Here is an 8,821-nt window from a genome sequence, read left to right as displayed (position 1 = left end):
CCGAGCTGCCGCCGCCCGACCCCGCCGGAGGAGCCGCCCGCCGCCATTCCGCCTCCGCCGCCTCGGTTTTTGCGAGAAAACCGATCGTTTTTTTAAAACCCTAGATCCATTTTTTTAGTTTCGGTTTAGTTATTTAGCGGACGTTCGTCCATACATTTGTTTTAACGAACAGTTTTCGCCCGTTAGCCGCAGATAACAAACGTTCGTTTGTTAATCTGTTCATCAGTTTTGTTTTTCTCGGATTTTCGGCGATTATTTTTGATCGCGATTTCTGATCCAATTTTCGTTTTAGTTTAACTTTTCGCTCGTTTATCGGAATCAGGCGATACAAGCGCCTGGAGTTTCGTCATGAAACCCTCTTTCCGTTTAACCAACTTAAACAAGTTTTTGCTATTGTAAAAATTGACTTTAGTCTAGATTAGTAAATGAAGCTTGTTTCTTTCGCAGTTTGAGTTTCGTTGCTTCGTTTGATTTGATTCTTTTTGCAAACCGGAGTTCTTCAGTTGAACTTTCTAGTTAGATCTCTTATTTGAGTTTTACCCATGCAGGTTTGCTTGATTGCTTATTGTATGTTCGTTTGTTTGCGATAGAGTACCCGGAGTGCGAAGCGTGCTACTACGAGTCTCTAGGTTTCACGGATCATCAGCAAGGCAAGTAACACTTTGATCATAACTCTTTACTATCTAGTTTTATTGCATTAGATCAATCCACAAACAATTGCATGGTTAGGATCTAATTTAAATTGTGTGTTTGGGAAGTAGATGAGGTAGTACCTATTCACCTGTTTATTATCAAACCTATGGGAGTTACTTCTACGTCGCTTATATTGCTATGCTATGTTCGTAGACGTGGTTTGGGTTTAGAGTATTCATGACAGAAGTGAGTATTGTTAAGTAATGGTTAACTTAAGGTGGAAACTTTAATACACATCTGGGTGGATTGAGGCACCTGGGGAACCCAGTGATTGCCTCTATTTTTGGAAATCCCGGGGTACCGTGTGATTCTCCTATGGACTGCCACCCAGGCTCAAAGGGATCATGAGACTATTCATGCTAGAAACTTCTGTGTGCAGCCACAAGCCATTATGGGCTCTGGCATAGTTGAGTATGTTGTGTGACCTCTTTCAGTGGTAGGCTAGCAGATGTAGGGGAGGTAGGTGGTACTGTCTACCCAGAGTAAAGAGTTAACGCTTCTGAAAGACTGTGTCTCGGTCATCAGTTTCTCAAACACCATGTAGTGCGAGAAATCCAACGGAGGAGATCGAGTCTTGTGGGGAAAAGTGCGCAAACCTCTGCAGAGTGTACAAAGTAATCTTGATTGGCCGTGTCCCCGGTTATGGACATTTTGAGTATCTGGTTCTTGGATTATCATGTGGATCTCATCACTCTTAATTATAAAAATTTGATTGGGTTATTTAATTACTTTTAATTGGGATTGAGATGGGGTTTACCATTCTCAATGTTTAACAACCACCATGATAGTTAAATAAAAATTTATTCCTTTGTTGTAGGGAAAAATTGGCTTTCCGCAAAACATATTTAACCATACAGCCTCCATCAGCCATTTATGCATGTAGTGATAGCATTATTCTGTTCATTACTCTTTTGTGCTACTTTGCCAGCATATTCCATGTGCTGACCTGTTTTCGGGCTGCAATGTATCATGTTGCAGACTTTTCAGACGATGAGTAAGGTGCCTTAGGTCGTGGTCTTTCACTCAGTGATGCCGTTGGAGTTGATGGACTCGCTTTATCTTCCAAGCCTTCCGCTGTTATCGTTTTAGATGGCCTTAAGCCATATTATTTTGTAATAAGTTCTCTTCTGAGACATTCGATGTACTAAGTGTGTGATTGCTACTCTGTTATAAAATCCTTCAAGTACTGTGCGTGTCAGCATTACCGATCCAGGGATGACACTGATGCACTGAGATCAGACTGTTTGAGGTCTGGTCGCTACACACTTCCTCCTGAACAACTCCCGTGAGAGAATTTACTTGGGTCCTCCTTGGCGCATGCCTGGATACATACTTGATAATTTTTCCCTCCGGGGTGGTGAGCAAAATTGACTTACTCGGACAATCGATGTTTCCTCCATACATCGATAGCCAATCCATTCCTAGTGTCACATCCAAACCTTGTGACTCCAAAATTATTAGGTCTGGGGGCAAAACATGGCTTCCAATGGTCAATGGCATCTGAAAGCATCCTTGACTTGCCATATATTCTGCTCTTGGCGAACTTACTAACATAGGTGTCCTAAGTACCTTAGTGGGCAACTTATACTTATCCACAAATCCCCTTGATATGTATGAATGCGATGCACCAGTATCGAAAAGAACGATTGTAGTAAAAGACTTAACCAAAAACTTTCCAATAACTGCATCTGGCTACTCCTCAACTTCCTCCACGTTCACGTGGTTCACTTGTCCCCTATTGAAAGGGTTGGGCTTCTTCCCAGCGCTTCCATTGACATTACCATTCTTTGCTTCAGGGCACTCAGTGGCATAGTGTCCAGTCTTCCCGCACTTGAAACAAGTAATGTGACTTAGGTCCTTCTTGGCGGGTGTGGCTAGGTTAGAGCGGTTCTGATTGCTGCCTGCTCCGTTCCCGTTCCCATTCTTGGAGCCATTGTGGTTGTGAGAACTCCCTCCATTGTGAGTGTGGCCTCCATGGTTATGGACAAGTCCTCCCGAGTTCAGGGTGAAACAAGGCTTCTGTTGGGCTCCAGAATTGTACTTTCCTTGTCCATACTTCCTCTTGCGGCTCTCAATCTGCTGCTGCTTCCCTTCAATCATAAGAGCCTTGTCTACCAACTCCTGGTAGTTGTTAAATGTTGCCACCATCAACTACATGCTCATCTCATCATTTAGCCCTTCCATAAACTTCTCCTGCTTCGCGGCATCTGTGGCCACATCATCAGGGGCATAACGAGATAGCTTACTAAACTCATCCACGTACTGAGCCACAGTACGATTTCCCTGGCGTAAGTTGCGAAACTCACTTCTTCATGCTCATAGCTCCAGTTGAGACATGGGCTGTGCGGAATGCTTGCTGAAACTGATCCCAAGTGACATTGGCTACGGGAAAAGTGGTTGTGTAATTCTCCCACCATGAGGCTGCTGGTCCATCCAACTGATGTGCGGCAAAACGCACCTTCTCAGCATCTATGCAACCGGCGGTGGTCAACTCCCTTCCAATCCTGCGTAGCCAGTCATCTGCAACTATTGGCTCGGTGCTACTGGAAAACACCGGCGGCTGTAACCTCAGAAAACGGGCTAAGTTGTCAACTGGAGGAGGGTTGTTGTTGTTGTTGTTGCCTTGGTTCTGTACTAATATCTGCATCAAGGCATTCTGCTGCTGGATCAACTGGGTGATCTCCGGCAGGAAGACAAATCCGATGTCACATCTCGGAGGCATCTGATGGGTTTAGAGGGAAGAGATTAGAATAGAATTGAGGTCTAGTGAGAAAACACTACCCATATGCACATGAGACAAACAATCATATCACTCAATCAATCAAGCAAGGGCATACAATCGATCTAACTATCGTTACAGTGCTCGGACTATACTATTTACATGGGGGGAAAACTACTAATCATATGGTGGTCTACTAGAAATTTTGATCGGTGGAAGACTCCATGATATCCGCTCCAGCTTCGTCTTCATAATCATCATCACTATCCTCAGGGTCGGAGTCGGTGTCGTCGATGATGATGTAGTTCTCCGGACAAGTGGAATCGTCGTCTTCTCCTCCTGGCGTGGGATCTCCCATGAAAACTCCAATCTTCTTAATCAGGTCGTCATTCTTCTCCAATAGTATTGTGATTTCCTCCTCATATCCATCGCGTGTAGACTTGAGTTCCTCCTCTAAATCGGTGATCCTTGTCATCGCCTTCTTTAAATCCATCATGCTTGCACACATCTGGTTCTCCTGGCGTTGAATGTGTTGGTTTAACTCTTGGACGAATGCTGCAATGGACCTGTCCTTCCTGGTGCTGACTATCTCCCATTGCTCATCTCGGCGCCCGCATATCTGGTAGATAGTATCCTTGAGATCCTTGTGGTAAACCTCGCCAATGCGTCCCATGGCAATGTGGGCTGCCATGCTCTTTCCCAGACTCCAGGTTGGGGCATCAAAGGAAAACTCTATGCGCTCCGTGACTGGCGTAAATGTCCTTCCTAGAACTTGAACTCGAATCATCCAGCGCTCCTCTTCTGGTAAAGTGGCGTTGTAGGTCCCGGTGAAGCTTGGTATTCCAATGTTCAGGTATCTAGTGACTTCCTTCAAGTGTCGTCCAAAAGGTGTATCTTCATCCGGTTGTGCAAACTTGTTCCTCGAGTCCGCGATCCTAAAGAGTAAAAAATGGAGAGGAGTCAGAAATGAGTAGAGAAGAATGACCTATGGCTTTCTTAGTGGTCGTGTCCTACATTCAGCATGTGCTCTGATACCATCTTGTAGCGACCCGACCTCAAACGGTAAAGTCTCTGTGCTTCAGTGTCATCCCTAGATCGGTAACGCTGACACACACAGTACTCGAAGGATTTATAACAGAGTAGCAATCACACACTTATTACATCGAATGTCTCCAAAGAGAACTTATTACAAAAATATGGTTTAAGGCCATCTAACACGACAACAGCGGAAGGCTTGGAAGATAAAGTGAGTCCATCAACTCCAACGGCATAGCTGAGTGCATGACAACGGCCTAGCGAACCTTACTCTTCGTCTGAAAAGTCTGCAATATAATACGTTGCAGCCCGAAAAAGGGTCAGCACATGGAATATGCTGGCAATATAACACAGTAGAGCAATGAACAGATTAATACTATCACTATATGCATATATGGCTGGTGGAGGCTCTATGGTTATATGATTTTGCGAAAAGCCAATTTTTTCCTCAAACAAAGGAGTAAATTTTATTTAACTATCATGGTAGTTGAAATATCATCGAGAAGGTTCCGCCAACTCAATCCCAATTAAAGGTAATTATCAACCAAACAAATTAAATTAGAGTGTTGAGATACAATAGGATAATCCAAGTACTAGATACTCAAGATGTCCATAACCGGGGACACGGCTAACCATGATTAGTTTGTACACTCTGCAGAGGTTTGCGCACTTTTCCCCACAAGACTCGGTCGCCTCCGTTGGATTTCTCGCACTACAGGGTGTTTGAGAAATGGATGACCGAGACACAGTCTTTTAGAAACATTAACTCTTTACTCTGGATGGACAGTTACACCTACTTTCCCTCTACATCTGCTAGCCCACAACTGAAAGAGGTCATGCAACATACTCAACTATGCTAGAGCCCATAATAGCTTGTGGCTGCACACGGAAGTTTCTAGCATGAATAATCTTATGATCCCTTTTAGCCTGGGTGGCGGACCGTAGGATGATCACACGGGTACTCCGGGATATCCTAGGACAACACTGGATTCTCAACGTGCCCAAACAAGCAATCCACCCAGATGTGTATTAAAGTTGCCACCTTAAGTTGAACCATTAATTAGCAACTCACATCTGTCATGGATATACTCAAACCCAATCCACGTCTACGAGCATAGCATGGCAATAAGCATAACGAAGAAGTAACTCCCACGGTTTGATAATAAATAGGGCAATAGGTTCTACCTCAACATCTACTTCCCAAACCCACATGTTAATAGATCCTACTCATGCAATGTGTAAGGATTGTATCTAATGCATAAAAACTGGGTAATAAAGATGTATGATCAATGTGTTACTTGCCTTGCTGACGATCCGCAAAACCTAGTGACTCGTAGTAGCACGCTTCGCACTCCGGGAATTCTATCGCAAACAAATAATAACATACATAAGCAATCAAGCAAAGATGCACAGGTAAAACTCAAATAAGAAGATCTAAACCAGAAAGTTGAACTTAAGAACTCCGGTTTGCAAAAAGAATCAAATCAAACGGAGCAACGAAACTCAAACTGCGAAAGAAACAAGATCCGATTACTAATCTACACTAAAGTCAAATTTTACAGTAACAAAATCTTGTTCTAGTTGTTTAAACAGAAAGAGGGCTTCGAGACGAAGATCTGGGTGCTTGAATCACCTGATTCCGATAAACGAGCGAAAAGATAAACTAAAACGAAAATCGGGTTAGAAATCGCTATCGGAAATAATCACGAAAAAACCCTGGAAAAAGAAAAAACTGACGAACAGGCTAACAAACGAACATTCGCTGTCCGTGACTAATGGGTGAACGGCGTTCGTTTAAACGAACGAACGGACGAACCTCCGGAAAATAAATAAACCGATCTAATGAATTAAACCGAAAATTTTAAAAAAGCGAGATCTAGATCTAGGGTTTACCGAAATAAACCGACGAGAGAAAAAAAAGGTGGCTGCTCCAGCGAAGTCGACGGCGGCGGCGCGGCACGCGGCTCGAGGCGACGGCTAGGGTTTCGGGAGGCGTGGGCGGGCTGGCGGCGGGGTGGGCTGCGGGGGCGGCGCGGCGGCTTTTAAAGGCGGCCTGGCCTGGGGAGTCCGGGCCGGATACGACCCGTAGGTCGGTTACTTTTTTTAAAATAATTCCGACACACAGAAAAAGAAATAAAAAGAATACTAAACTGACTCCAAAAATCCCGAAATAAATTTTTCCCGTCCTCTAAAAATATGCTGGACAAGGTGAACATTTATTTGGGCCTAAAATGCAATTTTGATAAACGCGTATTTTTCCTAATTCAAATAAAATTGCAATAAAATCCGAATAAAATTAAATATTTGATTTTAGTATTTTTCCTCCAATATTTCATTTATTTTGGAGAAGTCATATTATCTCCTCTCATATATTTTAATATGAAATATTTTCAGAGAGAAAAATAAATTAAAACCCAAAGTGATCCTTGTTTCAATATTTGATAAAAGTCAAATATGAAAAACGGGAAATCCCCAACTCTCTCCGAGGGTCCTTGGGTTGCTTAGAATTTAGAGGATCGCGAAATGAAATGCAATAAAATATGATATGCATGAATGACCTATGTATAATATTCCAAATTGAAAATTTGGGATGTTACACTATTGCCACACATTTCAATGAAATATCTATCCATTATTCCTTGTGAAAGGCTTGGGAAATTACTAAATGGCACGAGCATGGTTTTCTAGGCCGTTCTTGTGGACCCTTTCATGCATCGATTGTTTGAACTTGAATTATGCGCATTAATGCCTAGGAAATGCACATAATCCCCTAAATATGGCAAATGAACCCAGAAAAGTGCCAAATTTGAACACGGTGATTTGCAGGTTGTATGCTCATCATAGAAAAAAACTCATGGGCGAATGACAAATGAAATTTGGATCCCCCTTCAATCTTGGTGATTTCCCCCTCGAAACCATGAAACTTCCTCGGATGATGGTTCGTTTTATGAAAGGAGCGCATCACGACATAAGGAAAACATTCTCCAATTTTTACTAGGGCATGGTGAGGCCATACCATGGCACCACACCAGTCGTCATGTTTTCCAACCATGTGTTTCATTTTTGTATAGTTGTTAACCGAGTAAACGACGCGTTTATAGTTGACTATTGCCACACATTTCCTTGAAATATCTGCCCATTCCTTGTAAAGGGCATGAGAATGTACTAAATAACACGAGCATGGTTTTCCAGAGCGTTCTTGTGCACCTTTTCATGCACCGATTGTTCGAATTTGAATCCATTTAATGCCTAGAAAATGCACATAATCCCCTAAATATGGTAAATGAGCCCGGAAAAATGTCAAATTTGAACACGTTGCATTTGAGGCGGTATGTTGATCATTGGAAAAAAACTGAATGACAAACTAGGGCAGAAATTTGGATTCCCCTTCAATGGTTGTGATTTCCCTCTCGAAAGCATTGAACTTCCTCGGTGATGGTTCGATTCATGAAGGGCGTGCATGACGACATAAGCCAAACCTTCTCAAATTTTTTCCAGGGCATGGTGAGGTCATACTAGGGCACCATGCCAGGCGTCATTTTTAAGCATTTATTTCATTTTTTCTATAGTTGAAAACCCAACAAACAAACATTTGTGCTTGACTATTGCCACACATTTCAATGAAATATCTATCCATTATTCCTTGTGAAAGGCATGGGAATTTACTAAATGGCACGTGCATGGTTTTCCAGGCCGTTCTTGTGGACCCTTTCATGCACCGATTGTTTGAAGTTGAATTATGTGCATTAATGCCTAGGAAATGCAAATAATCCCATAAATATGGCAAATGAGCCCGGAAAAAAGTCAAATTTGAACACGGTGATTTGCAGGTTGTATGTTCATCATAGAAAAAAACTCGTGGATAAAGGAAATTTTGATCCCCCTTCAAACTTGGTGATTTCCCCCTCGAAACCATGAAACTTCCTCGGTGATGGTACATTTTATGAAAGGCGTGCATGACAACATTTTTACCAGGGCACGGTGAGGTCATACCATGGCACCACACCAGGCGTCATGTTTTTAACCCAGTAAACGACGCGTTTATGGTTGACTATTGCCACACATTTCCTTGAAATATGTGCCCATTCCTTGGAAAAGGCATGAGAATGTACTAAATAGCACGAGCATGGTTTTCCAGACCGTTCTTGTGCACCTTTTCATGCACCGATTGTTCGAATTTGAATTATGTGCATAATTAATGCCTAGAAAATGCACACAATCCCCGAATATGGTAAATGAGTTCGAAAAAATGTCAAATTTGAACACGTTTCATTTGAGGCGGTGTCGGGGGAAACTACGGGATCATGAGGAATCCCTTATGCTATGGTTGGCGGGCGCGGGGCAGTGGAAAGAGCAGGATTGAGAGATCAACGC

This window comes from Triticum aestivum, chromosome 1D (genome assembly GCF_018294505.1).
Source record: "Triticum aestivum cultivar Chinese Spring chromosome 1D, IWGSC CS RefSeq v2.1, whole genome shotgun sequence".
Classification (NCBI taxonomy): Eukaryota; Viridiplantae; Streptophyta; class Magnoliopsida; order Poales; family Poaceae; genus Triticum; species Triticum aestivum.
This window is presented reverse-complemented; position numbering follows the sequence as displayed.